Here is an 18,330-nt window from a genome sequence, read left to right on the forward strand (position 1 = left end):
GGTGGAGGAAAGTCTGCTGCCTCATAACTAACCAGACGTCTGAGAGGCGTAGTGGCCGTGTAGGTGGCAGTTCGGACTGGAGCACGGGCTCTCCTGTGTTCTGTCATCACTGGGACAAGAGGATGCAATCCACTCCTCTTGCAGACGTCGAGAACATAGCGCTAAGGGCCAGTTTTGGCCCATGAGGGGAATGCTCAGGATCTAGTAAGACCTGTATCTTGACCCTGGGGCCTGGCTCCCCATGGGAGATCTGGAACTGCGTTGACCCCTCCTGCACCTGTGCCGTTGGGGTGGGCGAGACCACTAGCTCACTGGCCGGTGAGGTGCGACTTGTGGCCTGTTCAGACGCCTTCCCTGAGATAGACCGGACCATCAACCAGGCTGTACGATGGATCAGGGCAAAGGCTCTGGAGCCCTGGGGCTCAAAGCGGCGCAAACCAATAAGCTGGCCAGTTACACTGTCCCCAAAGATTCACAGCAGAGCCGACTTTCTGAAAGGGCCTCCCAGGGGGGCACGGGAGAGGAGGAACAGGAATTATCCCTGAAGGACGTCACAGAGGCAATCACTGGAGTCAAAACCTCCCTTGAAAATACAGTGGACACCATGGCTATTGATGTGAATTTTATCAGGGTGGACTTAGGGAACGAAAAGGTTGAGCAGGTAGAGATCACAGCTGCAAGTCTAGTCGGTGACGCTGCCCTGGTCCAGGGAGAGGTTTGTGATCTACAGGACTCCCGTAAACTCATAGACTTAAAACTTGATGTTTACAAAGGCCGCTTGCGACATAACAATCTTTGCATCCTGGGTGTTCCAGAGAAAGCAGAAGGTCAGTCCCCTGACCTGTTTGTTGAGGACCTCATCCTGACACATCTTCAGCCCAAAGGTCTCAGTAATTCTTTGTCATCGAGCGGGCACATAGGGTCCCGGGCGGTTGACCCAGACTGGGCGCTCCCCCGCGGCCTATTATTGCCAGTGTTCTGAACTTTAGGGACAGAGACGTCATTCTTCAGAACTCCAGGGCGGGGGCCCCACTCCGTTTTGAAAATGCGTAAATAACCTTTTTCCCAGACTTCACGCAGAGGGTGCAAAAACAAAGGAGGTCCTTCCTCTCCATGAAACAAGTGCTTCGAGACAGAGGTCTGAAGTATGCGATGCTTTTCCCAGCACGTCTACGGGTCGAGGCGGACGGGAAGGCCTGGTTTTTTGAGCAACCGGAGGAGGTGGCAGACTGCATTGAATACTGGGAAGGAAGGAGCCCGGGTGACCACGCCGGAAGGGAGAGTGAGGACAATCACCCGGCCTAAGGAGAGTGCCGTGGTGACACTGGGTTCCGGGTTGAGTATGTTGGGCATGGGGTGGGGGCTGTTTTGGGTGGGAAATCCTGTGTGTGATCTTTTACTGTGATGTTTTCCTTTTAAGTGGTAATTTTGATTTGTAGGGGTTAGGGAGGCGGAACGCTCTATTTTCCCCCCTTTTTTTCTCTACTTTTAGTTTTCCTAGGGCGACAGGCACTCTGCAATTTTCTAATGGGCAGTTCCAGGCCCAGAGTGCAGGGAAGTGGGGAGGCGGTTGTTGGGTTGGGGTGTTTTGTTTGATTTTGGTTATATTCATTGAACCAGCAACATTTATTGTTATTTCTGCGGAGGAGGTTGGTATACACGTTGTTGCTCCTGTGACGAGAGCAGAGATATCTCCTAATCAGTCATGGCTACACAGGGAGACATAGGGATTAAAGTGTTAAGTTGGAATGTCAATGGGCTAGGGGACAAGATCAAGTGTAGTGTCGTTCTTCAGTATATCAAGCGCCAGGCCCCGGATGTCGTATAACCCATCTCATTGGTAATGCATGCACAGCCCTACATAGAGGGGGCTACACAATGTTGGCTCATGCAGCGTTCACCTCCAGTTCGAGGGGGGTGAGTGTTATGGTGAGGAAATCCCTTCCCCGGGTGGTGCGGTCAACCTGGATAGACGATCGGGGACGGTATGTTGGGGTCTCGGGCACGTGGGAGGGACACACTCCTATCGGTTTATGTGCCGCCTGGCCTACAGGCCACCACCTTTAGGGATATAGGGACCATATTGTTTACCATTCCGGAGAGTTTGTTGATACTGGAAGGGGACCTCAACTAAGTAGTCTCGGGTGAGTTGGATCGGCATCCACCCCCCAATTTCGGAGCCCTGTGGCATGTTGGCTTTCTGAATTTCTTGAGACCTTGGGGCTGGTGAATGGATGGCTGTTTTATCATCTAAACTCGGTGCAGAACACCTTCCACTCCGGGGCACATGGGAGCCTCTCGCGTATAGGTTATTTTTTGGTCCCTGCATCTCAGGTAGCCCACATCCACGAGATTAAGCACCTAGCTAGGGGTATCTCCGACCACTCGCCAGTCTGGCTTCACATGGTTCCTAACTATAAACAGGTGGGACGGGTGGCCCCCATCAACCCGTGGTACTTTAGAGACCCCAAAATTCACAAAGTGCTCTCCGGCAATAGATAACTATTTTATGGATAATGAGGGGTCCGTTGACTCCCCGTAGTTGTTGTGGGAAGCCTTCAAGATGGTGATTTGGGGTCAAGCCCTTTCCCTGATTTTGGGTAAGAAGTAAGATCGCTATAGAGAGATGGTGGCCATTGAGGCAGAAATTAGCCAACTAGAAGCTGACCTGGAATCAGAGGACACCCCGGACAAACTCCACTATTTAAAACTCTGACAGCATGAATACAGAGCACTACCAACTGACCAGGCGAAGGCCTTGGGAAGAGCTGAGAGCTGTGCAGGGGCAGACATATGAAGTGGGTGACAAGGCGGGAAAATTACAAGCACGGTTGGATAAGAAGGAATGGGCAAGCCGTCTAGTGCCGGAACTTCGCAGGGAGGGAGGCGGCCCTATTACAGACCCACAAGCCATTTGTGGACAAATTTGCTGCACAATATTGCACTGTTTACGCATCAGCAGCTCCCTATTTAGTAGAGGATTCCCGCCTGATGCTAGCGGACATTACATTGCCCAAACTCCTGACAAAGGACCGCGACTTTTTGGACAGTGACATGTCCAATGATGAAATAGCGAAAGCGATAAGGTCCATCAGATCGGGTAAGGACATCTAGCCCTAATGGGCTCCTGGTTGAATATTACAAACTTAAACCGGATAGGCTGGCCTCTTATCTGAGGGGTATGTATGAGGACTCCAGGGAAAAAGGGTTCCTACCAGTAGACCAGAGGACGGCCACCATTATCACCATTCACAAGGAGGGGAAGCCTAGAACTGACTGTGGGTCTTACAGACCGATCTCTCTCCTGAATGCGGAGCCCAAGATTTGGGCTAAATTATTGGCCAACCGTCTTATCACAGTTATCGAGACTCTAGTCCATTCAGATCAATCTGGTTTTATTCCACATCGTAATACTGCGCTTAACTTGCAAAGGGTCCATGGGGTACTGGGCAGAGCGGCTTCCATCTTGGAACCAGCTGTAATAGTCTCCTACGATGCCACCATGGCTTTTGATACCATTGAAAAAAAAAATAATTATAATTGGAGCTACACTCGTTTCTATAGCTGTATATTGCCTGTTACATGCACGGTGCTTTAGTGTGCATTGCAAGTCAAATGCTCAATTTTTGGAAGTTTTTGTTTTAAAAAGAGAACTTGCTATCCATTTTTGGAATTATAATGGCACCGAAAGGGAGAGGTGGCACAAGGAACCGGGGGGTCGCAGTTGCATCAGTCCCTGTGGGTGCATTAACAGAAGGGGGTGCGGAAGTGAATACGACCATTAATACAGCGCAGCCCAGTGTTGTGGATGGAACTTTAGTGACAGTATGTAATGCGGAGCTCTCCATGGGCGTGAGTAGTGCACAACAAGATGTAGTAGCAACTCTCTCTACCCCTAATTCCCAGCAGCCTCAAAAATATGCTACGACTCAGTCAAGCCAAGGTTTACAAGAGGGCGTAGTGCGACAGCGAGTCGTCCCAGCAATCTTTAATAAAAAGGGTAGTAAGCTTAAGGTCGGCGGACCAAATTCGGAGAGCCAAAGTGATCAAGTAAAGGCTGGACCTCAACATGATCCGCAGAGAACTCCATTACCTGATAACAATTTGCTTGCAATATCTCAGCCTGAACTGGGAGAGGAAATTGATTTATTCAGTCGCGATGAAGAGCATATACTGAGGGAGCCACACGGTGAGGTAAATATTACTAGTACAGGAGCGGATAATATAACAATAACTACAGACACCTTCCCCGGTGAAGAGAGAGGTAACGGTTCAGAATATGCCGGTTCAGATGGAAAATTCTACTCAATGTCAGATCTGACCACTCCAACAGACAAGGAAAACGATGAAAATGACGAAGACAGCCTAAGTAACCTTGGTGACTGGGGGACAACTCCGGACGAGCAAGAACATCGTAGCTATGAACATGGTGTAATTTGTGAGACAGTCAGGAAAGCAGCAGTAGCTGCAGGGTACTCTGATCAGAATCAAGGCGCCCCATATGCCGAGCTCAATTTGGATGAGGAGGAGATTACTGAAGATGCAGTCACTCTAGGGCTGATATATAAAACTGTTATGGCTCATCGAAATGAGACTAGAACTGAAGGGCTGCGGACTTAAGGAGCGGTAAAAAAACTTCAGAATACTGTAAGGCGCCTAGTGAAAACCTGCACCGATGTAACCACCTGTGTGACGGAGGTGGAACAGCGAGTCTCCTCAACTGAAGACAGCCTGGGAAAACAACAATCGGTTATTGAGACACTGCAAAAATCAAAGTCGGATACAGACTGGAAACTCACAGATCTTGAGAATCGCGCCAGGCGCAATAACCTACGTGTTTTGGGCATTTCGGAAGGTAAAGAAGGGTCAGACCCTCATGGCTTCATCGTCCAGGTGTTCAGAGAGGCCTTTCCGGAATTAAAATCTTGGAATTGGGACATTGAAATTATTCGCGCACATAGGTTTCCTTTTGTGAATCGTTAGCGCGATAATGGCCAGAAAACATATCCAAGGGCTATCTTGATCGGTTTGAACAACTTTCTTTTAAGGGAGGCACTGTATGATCTTGCACGCCCAGAGAAAAGGAGGAACGGGGGTGGTTGCGAGTTTTTTGTCCGCCCCGACTTTTGTCCAACAACAGTGAACGAGAGATGGCAAATGCGGAAACTAATCGCGCCGTTTCAGGAAAAAGGCGCCCAATGCCTTCTACTCAACCCAGCTAAACTGAAGATCATATCTAAAGGACAAACTCGATATTTTACTTCTGGGTCTGAGGCTCAGCTGTATATGAATCAGATGGATAAATAGACGAAAACTTAATTCTAAGTACTAGTCCTAAGAGTGTAACCCATTAAGTACAGGCTGTATTTGTGGAGCGCGTCAGAGTTGAACTACAAGTCAATTGGGTGATTAAGGGTGAACAGGGGAGCGGGGGTGTAGGGGAGGTAATTTTTGCTTTGTGTTTGGAATAGTGGCCCTGTATATTTGATGGTTTCTTTTCTACCATTTAACCTTTTTTTTTTTTTCCTTTCGAGCTAGCATCGAAAACATAGTGCAGGAACATTGCTTAGGTAATTGGTGCCTTGGGGACAGGGACTTGAGAAATATTAATACTATTAATACTATAAACATACTATGAACATGATGTAATGTTTGATCTGGGTGTAGGATAGGAAAAAAAAAAGGTGGCCCGTTCCCAAGGATTATCTGTGGATGGGAGAAATCCAATATGCATGATGTAATGCTTGATATGCTGGCTCTTGAGTTAGAGCTTATGGGGGGCATTTTTATAATAGGCCTGAAGTAAGGCCGGTGATTCAGGGTGAGGAGTGATGGAGTCTGTGGGGGGAGAAGGGAAGTCACGTTCTGCAGTGAGGCACTTCTACATCGCAGAGGACATGGTCCTTAAGCCTCGTGATGGATGGTGGCAAGGGTGGGTGGGTGGGGTCTGGGAGGGGGGAATAAGGTGGGGTGTGGGGTAGAGGGGTGGAAAAAGAAAAAAATAACACATGAGGTAAGGTTGGGAAGAAATTTATATTTTGTTGTTGTCGGTGAGCACTTTGCGAAATTAGTTGGACCAAAAGCACAAATGTGGAAGTGTTTAAATGGCAGATAGGGGTCCAAAGGGTCTAAGGGTGGGCACACTGAATGTCAGGGGGCTGAACTCAGTGGAGAAAAGACGGAGAGTAGCACAGGAGATACGCGCTTTACAATGTGATATTATATGCATACAAGAGACCCATGTGGTTTGGTCCAAGAGACAACTTCTAACAGAACTAGGGTTCAATTTAATTGTATGCACTAAATATTCAGGGGTGGCGAGAGGAGTGGCGATTCTTGGCAAAAATCCTATAGGTGCTACAGGGAGGATACAATCTGATGGGCTAGGACGCTGGGCAATCGCAGAATGTGTTGTGGGCCATACTAAAGTTACCGTATGTGTGGTATATGGTGAAAATTTAGATGAAGCAGAAACTCTCAACTTCCTAAACGTAGAACTAGCAGCTTGGCCCACACCATTGATCATGTGCGGTGATATCAATATAAACCTAGCACCCAACATGTTATAATGAGAAGGTGAGATATACCGGCAGGAAGCCGAGAGTATTTAAAGCCCTACAGGCACTCATGGGAGTTCATGGATTGGTGGATGTGTGGTCGTTCTTAAGGGGTGGGTCACCTGGGTACACTTTTTTTTCATTTCCACATCGGACATTGGTTCGATTAGATTATTTTTTTACTTCTGTACTGTTGCTAAATCAGGCTGCAATCCAAGTATATCCTAGAGTGACATCAGACCATAGGCCAGCTGTACTGACATTATTTAGTATCACTTCCAGTCAGCGTCCACGACAGTTCTCCTTTGAGCGGAAATTATTGACTGAACATTTCTTCATTGAGCACATGAAAGAGTGGATCGTATCCTTCTTTAACATCAATCGCGGGAGTAGTAATGAGGGCTGTGTGTGGGACTGTTTCAAGGCTGCCTTCCGTGGGGAGACACTGAGTTTGGGCCTCTATAATCAAAAAAAGCAGGCAGCTGAAATAAAGGTACTCTATCAGGAGCTGATTAGGGCCGAAGAGGCGCTCATGGTGGGGGTACAGGCGGGGATTAATATAGATGATGAGATCAATGAAGTAGCGCGTCTGAAGGCAAGGGTAAATCTGAGGTGGTCCCAGGAAGCAGCCAAGAAATTTTTTGCTAAAAAACAAATCCACTATGAATATGGCGAGGCAAGTGGCAGATGTCTTGCCCAGAAAATAAGGGCAAAAATTGCAGCCCAGCGAGCGTATTGATGAATTAGTAGATCAGAATGGCGATTCAGTCAAGGACGAACAGGGTATCATGCAGGTATTTAGACAGTTTTACGAGACGCTATATCAGAGTGACGAGTATAATACCGACAATGCGGCATTATTGATTAGTCAACACTGTTTGAAAGATCTTTCGGTAGATGATAGGGCAATGTTGGAGGCGTCCATTACTTTGGAAGAACTAGAAGTGGCAGTAAATGGATTGGCTCTTGGAAAGGCCGCAGGTCTAGATAAATTACCACTGGAAGTATACAAAACGTTTTTCATGCTTTTAAAAAAGGACCTCTTGGCAACAATGCTAGCAGCACAGAAAGGTTCATCCCCTAAATCATGGCAAGAAGCAAGTATAGTGGTATTTCACAAAAAAGGCAAACCAGCTAATTTACCGGGATCATATCGTCCTATATCGCTTTTAAATGTAGACGGAAAAATATACTCGAAGATTCTAGCCAATAGACTGTCCAAGGTCATCTCGAGTCTTGTATCAAAAACACAGCATGGGTTTATCCCTCAACGCAGTACTACTAATCATGTTAATCGAGTGATAACTTTGATAGACTACGCTGCGGCAACTAGGGAACCATTTTGTTTAATTTTATTAGACGCGGAGAAGGCCTTTGACCGTGTTGCATGGTCTTTCCTGTGGGATGTTTTGAAGGGTCGAGGATTTGGTCCAGAGATCATAAAATCAGGGCAGGTTTTGTACCACCATCCGGTGGCTCGGATTAATACTATGGGTTTGGAATCATCGGTAGTACAAATCTGTAGGGGGACCAGGCAGGGTTGTCCCTGTTCCCCCATATTATTTTCTTTATATATCGAGCCTTTTCTAAGAATGCTGGATACTAATATGTATATAATCCCGCTAAGGGTGCATATATTTCAGGTCAAGGTGTTGGCATATGCCGATGACGTGGCAGTGGTCACGTCCAAACCCAGAATGGCAATGCAGGCTATTGAGCAGTTGGCGGTAGAATTTGGTAAATCGTCAGGATACAAGTTAAATTCGGCCAAAACCCAGCTACTAACTGTAAATATACCAAGCTATACTGATTCAAGGCTATGCCAAGAGGTGGTATATTTGGGAGTTACGTTGCGCGCATGTACAACTTCTTTAGTTAAAGTGAATTTGGATCAACTCCTGGTTGGCATACGGAAAAAAATAGACCAGGCAGAATGCCTATATCTCTCAATAGTGGGACGATGTAATCTACTAAAAATGTTGATTCTTCCTCAAATTTTATATTTTTTTCGATGTGTACCCCTTGAAGTTCCCAAGACAAGTTTAGAACAATTGCAGACAATATGTATGCGTTTCATGTGGTCCGGGGGCAAAGCACGAAGGGCTAGGCGTTTTATGATTTTGCCAAGAAACTTGGGGGGTTGGTCGGTACCTGACTTTACACTATACTACTACGCCTGCATGTTACAAGGTATGGGGATTTTATTAACCGGTAAAGGCCCGGCTAGAACTGCGGACTGCCCTTCGATCTTTCAAATGATATTGGAGGTAAAAGTCAAAAATTGTCTATTCATGTACCTAGAACAAAGCTATTATAAACGTACGCGTTTTAAGACAATAGAGGCAGCATATAAGGTTTGGCGAACAGTTAGGGGGCTATTGGGCCTGGAGAAAATAACGTGGTATACTCCACTGTCATCGTCGTTCTTTTTACCTGTAGATGTGTGGGATAGAGTAGTATATAATTGGAGGGAGAAAGGCATTAGTGTGGTGGGTGATTTGTATGAGGGTAGTTATTTTAAATCTTTTGAACAACTACGTGAACAATATTCCCTCCCTAGACAACATTTTGTGAAATATCTACAGATTCGAAATTACCTAATGTGTACGGGGAGCAACTTTGAACCAAATCCTTTGATTGAGGACATTATGAAAGGGGCAAGGATTGGTGTTCTATACAATCATATGTTAAACACTAAAAAAAGATGATATAGAGCAACAGAATAGCAAATGGGGCGCTAAACTCGGCAGGCAGGATATTCAAATAGAAACTTCATTACGTATGGCTAAAGACTTATTCCTGTCTGCAAAGTTGGCGGCGCAACATTTTAAATCAATTTACAATTTATATTACACCCCAGACAAAGTGTCCAAATGGCCGGGCGATGCAGATGGGAAATGTTTCCGCTGTGGGTTAGTCTCAGCGGATGATGTTCATATTTTTTGTACATGTACTACAGTAGCACCCCTGTTGTCTCAGATAGAAAAATGTATATCGGCAATTGTGGGTGCTCAGATACAGCTATCAGCAACACTGATACTATTCGGGGTTGAAATGGGCATACCGAGCACCAATGTTCTGAAGAAGCATGTCAAATTAATCTTCTAAGTGACTGCAGTCTATAGGCTGTGTATTGCATGTGCATGGCTGCATCAAGAAACGCCTGCCTTTGAAGCATGGCGGTCTCGGTTCTTTGCGGTAAATAATATGGAGCACGGCTTGTATGTTTTAAAGGGCTCCCGTAGAAGGAAGATTGGGGAACAGATATGGGGGTTAGTCACAAATTATTTGGAGATGTAAGGGTGGACTCGTGGGAAATGTTTATAATTTATCTTGGTCTTTATCGTGGCTGCCCTGAAGTAATGTATATCAAACAGCTGATTGTATTCGTATTATATTTTTTGTGTAGGTGTCAAAATGATATGCTTTGAATCTATATGTGTTCGACAAAAGGTTTTTCTTTTTTTTTCTCTTTGTTGTTGTCCTAACCAACTCATGTGTTTTTTATAAATAAATAAATAAAAAAAATAAAAAATGAATGGCCATATCTTTGGCAGTACTGGAAAAGTTCGGGTTTGGAACGAACATCATTGGATGTTTACAGCTCTTATATGCTAAACCACTAGCGCAAGTAGTGGTCAACAACAAGAAATCTGCTACCTCTGAGCTGGGCAAGGGGACCTGGCAAGGATGTCTATTGTCCCCCCTCCTGTTTGCCCAATCCTTGGAAGCATTGGCAGCGTGGATACGCAGAGACCCGATGATTCGGGCATGCGCTGGTCCCCAGATTGGGAGGACCGCATCTCGCTCTACGCGTATGATATCCTGCTTTACTTGACTTCTCCAAGACGGTCCTTAATTGTGGTTCTAGATATTATTGCCATTTTTGGTAGGTTCTCCGGGTACTCTATTAATTGGGGTAAATCTCTGTGGTTTGTTTTGGCTGGGAAGCCGCCCGTCCCACTGAGGGGGTGCCCAATACAACTATGTATGGATGACTTTAAATATCTGGGAATATTTCAATCTTTCTCTCCCTGAACTCATCACTCCGCTACTCCCAGAACTTACTCCCCCCACTCCCTCGGCTAGGCTGCGTAAGAATATAAGCAACTGGAAATCACTTCCACTCTTCCTACTGGGAAAAGCGGCACTTTTTAAGATGATGTCTTTGCCTCGGTTCTTATATGCCCTACAGAATTCCCTAGACTTGGTCCCATTGTCCTACTTTGGGGAGGTGGAGGGTCTCCAGCGGGACTTGCTGTGGAGTGGAAACCACGTATTGCTCTTAAAAAGCTCACTTTGAATTGGTATGATGGGGGCATCAGCCTCCCCGATATTAAGAAGTATTATTGGGCGGCCGATTTGGTGGCCATTACACTTGCCCCGGGAACCCAGGTTATAACATGGATAGGTTGCTCCTACCGGGTGGAAACTATAATAGAGCCCTTTATTCCTGGCCGTTTTGCTTTGCTCTCACGGGTCCTACCAAGCACTCAGTCCATGTTTGGCACACTCGCGACACAACTGTGGGACTCCAAACAACTGGGTAGCCTGTGGAAAAGCAAAGGGCTCGACAAGTGGGACCTTAGAGGAATATCGCAAATAGGTGATCTTTGGGATAAAACTGATGTTAAACCATTCGCCACCTTACAGCAGCAATTTGAATGAACAAATTCAGAAATTTTCCGTTACACACAGGTCAGGAACGCTTTGCGTTCCCACCTGCAGTGTGGTAGTATCCTTCCCGAGTCCTCTCCATTGTAGGACAGAGTTTTAGATGGTCTCGTACCATATCATTAATATATAAGAAGTTAATAAACAACATGCCAGATCCCCTCCAGTCGCTTCGGGAGAAGTGGTCCAGTGATGGATTTTAGATGGACAACGAGGAATGGCAGGAGGCCTGTCGCGCCCAGAGTCGTGGCAATACCTGCACGCCTCAGACTTGTTCAACTTAAAATACTCCATAGGGTGTATGTGACTGGTCTGTTAGCACGTAAAATTACCGGGAACATTCCCAGTATCTGAAGGGTTAAAGAGGAAATGTAACCGGAGTATATCCTCCCTTTAGACTATATATCGCAAAAAATACTCCAATGGACCACCCAGTGGTCAGAATGGATGGTGTGTTTTCAGTGCCCACGTACAGGGACAGGACAGGAGGGAAAACCTATATATGAGGGGACCCTCTCTAGTGAAAGGATGTGCTAGTCACACCCATGTGTTTGGGGAAGAGCACCTTTTGTTTTCATTACCCTCACACACCCTAGTGGTGTCATGCTTTATCATCGGGTCACCCCGACCCCTAAAAGTCGGGGTGGGATCAACCAAAGTGTTGGGAGCTCTTTAGATAAATGAAGACCAGGGGGCTTTAATGATTCCTGGGCGTAGTCCGCGTTGTCGTGCTACGTGAAGCTACAAGAAGATGTTCTTGCAATACGCGAGCTTCGCGTAGCTACGCAAGCGTGCGTAGTTGCTTGTCGCGCCCGTTCGCGATTCATTTTTCTTTCTCGTGAGCACATTGTGCATGTTCCGGGCGCTGTTTGCATGCTTTGGGATACCAGCTCGCGCACCTACCTGTGCGGTCGCCTATGGGCGCGGCCATCTTGTTTTTTTCAATTGTCCTACCTGCTCGCGATGCCTTATTTCCTGTTCCGGGTCACGTATAGCATGTTCTTGATACCCATGTCATGTTCGGGAACGCTGTCTACTTGTTCGCGATGACTAGTGCGTGCTCGCGAGAAATATCGCGCAAACTTACCCACGCGGTCGCGATGGGTGTGGTCATCTTGTTTTTTCACTCTATGCTATGGTTCTGGGCCTAGTTTTCTATTCACCTTTAATCTTTGCCATCCTTTGTTTTTTTCACTGTTTTTCTCACTTTTTTTATTTATCATATGGCTCACTACTATGGACCCCATAACATTTGTCAATGTATAAGAAAAAGAGGAGTTGAGATGTACTCCGGTGTACTCATTACTTGTCATGCTTAACTTCATCAAACATAATATATTTGATTGATTGGATTCATTCCATTATGGTCGAGGCTGTGCAGTTTGATTGGAATCTAGTCAGGTTCCTTCGTGCTCAGTTACACTGCAGCGTAGGGCGGAGCGCGAAGCAAACTTGCACACATTCAACATTTTGATGAAGTTAAGCATGAAAAGTAAGGAGTACTCCGGAGTGCATTTCTTCTCCTCTCTTTTTCTTATACAATGACAAATGGAGCCCTCGGAAACTAGGTTTCGCTTGAAACTTAAAACTCACCTCTTCCCGAGGAATTAACTCTGGTGGAGTGTCCTCCACCCTTCTCCTGTCTATGATTGCTTGAATCTCTGCTCTTCTTGTGGACTGTAACCACAGCGTGGGGACACACTGATTATAGTGTAACCACACGCTTTACAAAAAGCACTGGCCTCATTTACAATCAGAAACAGATTTCAACAATACATTTGAAACTACCCCATGTTCTCATACCAGCGTTCTAAGAATATTCAACAACTGCTGAGGAAACCACTTATTTCATCTACTTGTTCTTACAAAGGAACGCTACCATGCCATAACTGTGGTCACTGTAACAGTATAATTAAAGGAAACAACATACCGCACCCTACGCAAGGAACACCCATACAGCTTCGGGTGAATGCCACATGTGACACGACCAATGTCGTGTACCTTTTGAAATGCCCTTGTGGCCTCCCACATGTAGGGAAGACTAAACGGAAGGTTCAAACTAGATTGATGGAGCATAGTAGCAATATTAGGACAAATAATTTAAAATCATGTATATCTGCACACTACATCCAAAATGCTCAAAATCCTAGCCAAATACGTTTCTTGATTCTGGAAGTTATCGAAAAGTTACCACACAGAGACAACAACAAATACCTTCTGCAGCTAGAATTATACTGGATACACAGGCTTAAAGCCCTTCAGCCAAAAGGGCTCAATGAAAGACTCAAATATAGTTGTCACCTATAATATTAATGTTTTTCTTCCGTTGATTGTAAATTGCTATTACTACTGTACTGTGATATAGTTCAGCCTTTTTTAGACTGCACTTCTCTCCTGGCTGTCAGCTGAAGTTGGCTTATCATCATTATTATTTTTTTGAATACATGCAGCACAGGCTCTCATTATTTCCTATTATTTTCTTCTTTGTTTTTTCTCCGTTCTTTCTGTTTTTTCCTTCCTTTTTATTTTTTATTTTCTAACTCTAATTTCACGTTGTTACTTTTACTTTCTATGTTTCACATTCTATTTTGACCCTACCAGTTCTACTTTTTTAAAATTCTCTTGTACCTCTGCCTCTTTCGGCGTACATTCATTTTTTGTTCATTCAGCAGTTTCTGTTTACACTTTCGAGTCCCATTTCTGTGTCTATGCTCATGAGCATTAATAAGCATGTGCACGATTAGTAGCGTCTTCCTGGTTTTCGACCATGGATTCACTCGCGTCCACGAACGTACTCTGTTGAAACTCTCACCTAGCGGGTAAGCTTAGTTACTTGGCAGACCTCGTGTCACAGCAGCTTTCGTACTTTTGGGATGCTCACGTATTTCTTTGAACTCTCTGACTCACTCGCGTGTCCATCTTTTGACCACGAACGATATATATTCACTTGCATGTCTACCTCTTCTGACTAGCTGCCATGAGCTTATCTAATTAGATCACGTGGGTTAGCTTCTATATCTGCACATTGAACCTGTACTTTCCTTGGTCATTATACTTCCATCTACGACCTATCACGGGCTATTATGAACTGGGTGTGCTTTCCACACTTTATGCCACAGGATATGCACTGCGAGGACACTCGTTTGAAACACACCATCATACACATTACTTTTGTTTTTCTCTTTCTTTCTCGTTTTAGTCTGGTTTGCACTTGGTGCCTCACCGTTATTTAAAAGATTCCCCTCTCTGTAGATCAGCGATACATATATGTTTCCTTTGCCATTTTGTTCACAGATTCCCCCTGAAGAAGTGCTATGCACGAAATGCATAGGGGATAATATCCATGCTTTGATGTTAAATACTACGCTTTATTCAAATACTCAACAATGTTGGATTTGATGTAAATTGAAGTATCACGGACCATGTGATCGAATATGACAGATTGTGATAAACAGTGAATAAGAATACGTTTAAAAAAATAAAGCACAATTCCTTCAAAACAGCTGATTGATTTGATGACTGATAATACGCGCTAAGGCGCAACGAGAGTGCTCAGTATCTGTCCTTACTCGGAGTAAGGCTTTATTTGTTCATTATTTGTACTGCACCTCATGGACTAGGAGGTGATCACCCTGAGCACCTAAAAGTATCTACCTTACTACCTTTTTCTACCATTTTTATATTTGATCACACAAGCGAGTGCAGCGGTCCTAAAGACATTTTTATTTTGGGTTTCTTTCATAAACATACGCTTGTTCAAAATTCAATTCAATTCAATTCAATTAATTTATATAGCGCGCTACATACCCGGAGGGTCTCAAGGCGCTTGGAGTAGGGTGGGGGATTACTTGTCGAATATCCAAGTTTTAAGTTGCTTTCTGAATGCTGGGTGGCTCTGAGTGAGGCGAAGGTGAATGGGAAGTGAGTTCCAGGTTTTAGCCGCCAGGTAGGAGAAGGATCTTCCTCCCATGGTGGTTTTGTTGATGCGAGGTACAGCAGCAAGGGCTTGGTTGGAGGAGCGCAGCTGGCGGGAGGGGGTGTAGAAGGAAAGTCGTGTGTTGAGGCAATCGGGTCCAAGTTTGTAAAGTGCTTTGTGTGCGTGGGTTAGGAGGCGGAATGTTATCCTCTTATTGACGGGGAGCCAGTGGAGGTTTTTCAGGTGATCAGATATGTGGTCGTTACGCAGGATGTCAAGTATGAGTCTGGCTGATGCGTTCTGGATGCGTTGGAGTTTTTTCTGAAGTTTTGTGGTGGTGCCGGCGTAAAGGGTGTTTCTGTAGTCCAGGCGGCTTGTAACTAGTGCGTGGGTGACCGTTTTTCTAGTCTCGGTGGGGATCCGGCGAAATGTTTTTTTAAGCATGCGAAGAATGGTGAAGCATGATGAAGAAATGGCGTTGACTTGTCTGGTCATCGAGAGTGAGGAGTCCAGAATGACGCCCAGGTTCCGTGCATGGTCTGTCGGGATGGGTGCTTTTCCAAGGGACTCTGGCCACCAAGAGTCGTCCCAGGCAGAGGGGGAGGTACCTAAGATAAGGACTTCTGTTTTGTCGGAGTTTAGTTTCAGCCGGCTGTGCTTCATCCACTCGGCTACTTCTTTCATTCCTTCATGTAGGTTGGTTTTGGCGGTGTTGGGGTCTTTGGTGAGTGAGAGGATAAGTTGAGTGTCATCAGCGTAGGAGATGATGTTGAGGTTATGTTGGCGTGCGATGGCCGCGAGGGGGCTCATGTATACGTTGAAGAGGGTGGGACTGAGTGAGGATCCTTGTGGTACGCCGCAAATGACTTCAGTGGCCTCTGACTTGAATGGTGGGAGGCGGACTCTCTGGGTTCTTCCGGCAAGGAACGAGGTGATCCATTCCAGTGCTTTTCCCTGGATTCCGATGTTTCTGACGCGTTGTATCAGGGTGCTATGGCAGACTGTGTCGAAGGCTGCGGAGAGGTCGAGGAGGATGAGGGCGACTGTGTCTCCATTGTCCAGTAGAGTTCGAATGTCATCTGTAGCTGCGATGAGGGCGGTCTCTGTGCTGTGTTTGGCTTGGAAGCCGGACTGTGAGGGGTCGAGGGATTTGTTGGTTTCGAGGAAGGCGGCGAGTTGGTTGTTAACAGCTTTCTCGATGACTTTGGCCGGGAATGGAAGGAGCGAGATGGGGCGGTAGTTTTTGAGTTCGGTGGGGTCTGCTGTGGGCTTTTTCAGGAGTGCGCTGAGTTCGGCATGTTTCCAGCTTTCCGGGAAGGTGGCGGAGTTGAGGGAGCAGTTGATGACGTCTCGGAGGTGTGGTGCTATGATGGAATCTGCTTTGTTGAAGATGTGGTGAGGGCATGGGTCTGTGGGGGATCCAGAGTGGATGGAGTTCATCAGGCGGATGGTGTCCTCAGTGGAGATTGTGTTCCATTCATTGAGGATGTTCAAGGGGGGTGAAGGTACGGCAGAAGGTTGGGTGGGTTGGTCTCCGGGTTGGTTGTCGAAGCTGTTGTGGATGTCTGCGATTTTGTCGTGGAAGAACGAAGCTAGGGAGTCACAAAGGGTTTGAGAGGGAGTGATGTCGTTGGAGTTGGCAGTGGGGTTGGTAAACTCTTTGACGATGTTGAATAATTCCTTGCTGTTGTGGGCGTTGTTGTCTAGTCGGTCTTTGAATGCGGCTTTCTTGGCAGTCCGGATCAGTTGGTGGTGTATGCGAGTGGCGTTTTTGAAGGCGTCCCTGGTGCTGGTGTTTGGGTCTTTTTTCCAGGCCTTCTCAAGGGAGCGACAAAGTTTCTTGGATTTCTTAAGATCATCGTTGAACCAGGGGGCGTTTTTGTTGCCTAGTTTGATTTGACGTTTTTTCAGGGGTGCTAGGATGTCGGCGCTGTTGGTTAGCCATTAAGTGAGGTTAATGGCTGCTTGGTTGGAGTTCGAAGAGTGGGCAGGTGGGTTTTGAAGAAGCGATGAGGAGATCTGGTCGATGGTGATTTTATTCCAGTTTCTTCGCAGAGTAGGTTGAGGGTGGTTGTGGGTTGTGGTCTTATTGTAGATGAAGTGAACGCAGCTGTGGTCCGTCCAGTGGAGAGTTGTGGTGTGACTGAAGGAGATATGTTTGCTGGAGGTGAAGATAGGGTCGAGTGTGTGACCTGCGTGGTGAGTGGGGGTATTAACAAGTTGTTTGAGTCCGAGGTTGGCGAAATTGTCCAGAAGGGCAGTGGTGTTGCTGTCGTTGCTTTTTTCCAGGTGAAAATTGAGGTCTCCCAGTAGAATGTAGTCCTCTGAGGGGAGGGCGTGTGGGGTGATAAAGTCAGTGATGTCTTCACTGAATTGTGCACGGGGTCCAGGTGGCCTGTAGAGGAGGGTGCCTCTGAGAGTGGTCTTGGGGTCGGTGTGTATCTGGAAGTGAAGGTGTTCGGCGCTAGTGAGGTTGGCGTCTGAGCTGGTTGAGATGCGGATGGAATTCTTGTGGACGATAGCGATGCCTCCTCCTGTTCGCTTGTTGCGGTCTTTTCGGATGATCTTGTATCCGTCCGGGATGGCTATGGTGATGTCTGGGGCTGAGGTGGCGTTCATCCATGTTTCAGTTAGGAAGGCGACGTCCGGAGAAGTGGTGTCAAGTAGATTCCAGAGGTCGATGGCGTGTCTGTGGACCGAGCGGGTGTTGAGCAGGATGCATTTTAGGTGGTTGGTGTCAGGTTTCTGTTTGGTGTTAGTGGGTGAGGAGTTGGTCATGGTGCCGTCAAACTTGCAGGAGTTGCATGTGAAGGGTCCATGGGTGTGTCCAGGGGCGGCTTGGGCGCAGTTGGAGAGTCGGCCGGGGTTAAGGGCTAGGAGGGTGGAGGCGGCGTATGTAATGCGGGTGGGGCGGGGATTCAAAAGAGTAAGTTTTTGAAATAACGAACTGAGAGAAGTAAGTTGGCCACCATGAAATGTCGTTCTTGGGCAGTACACACAGGTTTAATATATGGAGAGTAAAATGGATTAACATAACCTGTACATTTAAGTGAGTTATGCGACACATTATGTTGATGGTGGTGTTTGTCATTTTTATTTTAGAGTCCCCTGATGAAGGGAAGTTTCCCGAAATGCATTGGGACATTGTTAAATAAAATCGTGACGTGTGGACTGATTTTACGT

The sequence above is a fragment of the Lissotriton helveticus genome, chromosome 1_1 (genome assembly GCF_964261635.1).
Source record: "Lissotriton helveticus chromosome 1_1, aLisHel1.1, whole genome shotgun sequence".
NCBI lineage: Eukaryota > Metazoa > Chordata > Amphibia > Caudata > Salamandridae > Lissotriton > Lissotriton helveticus.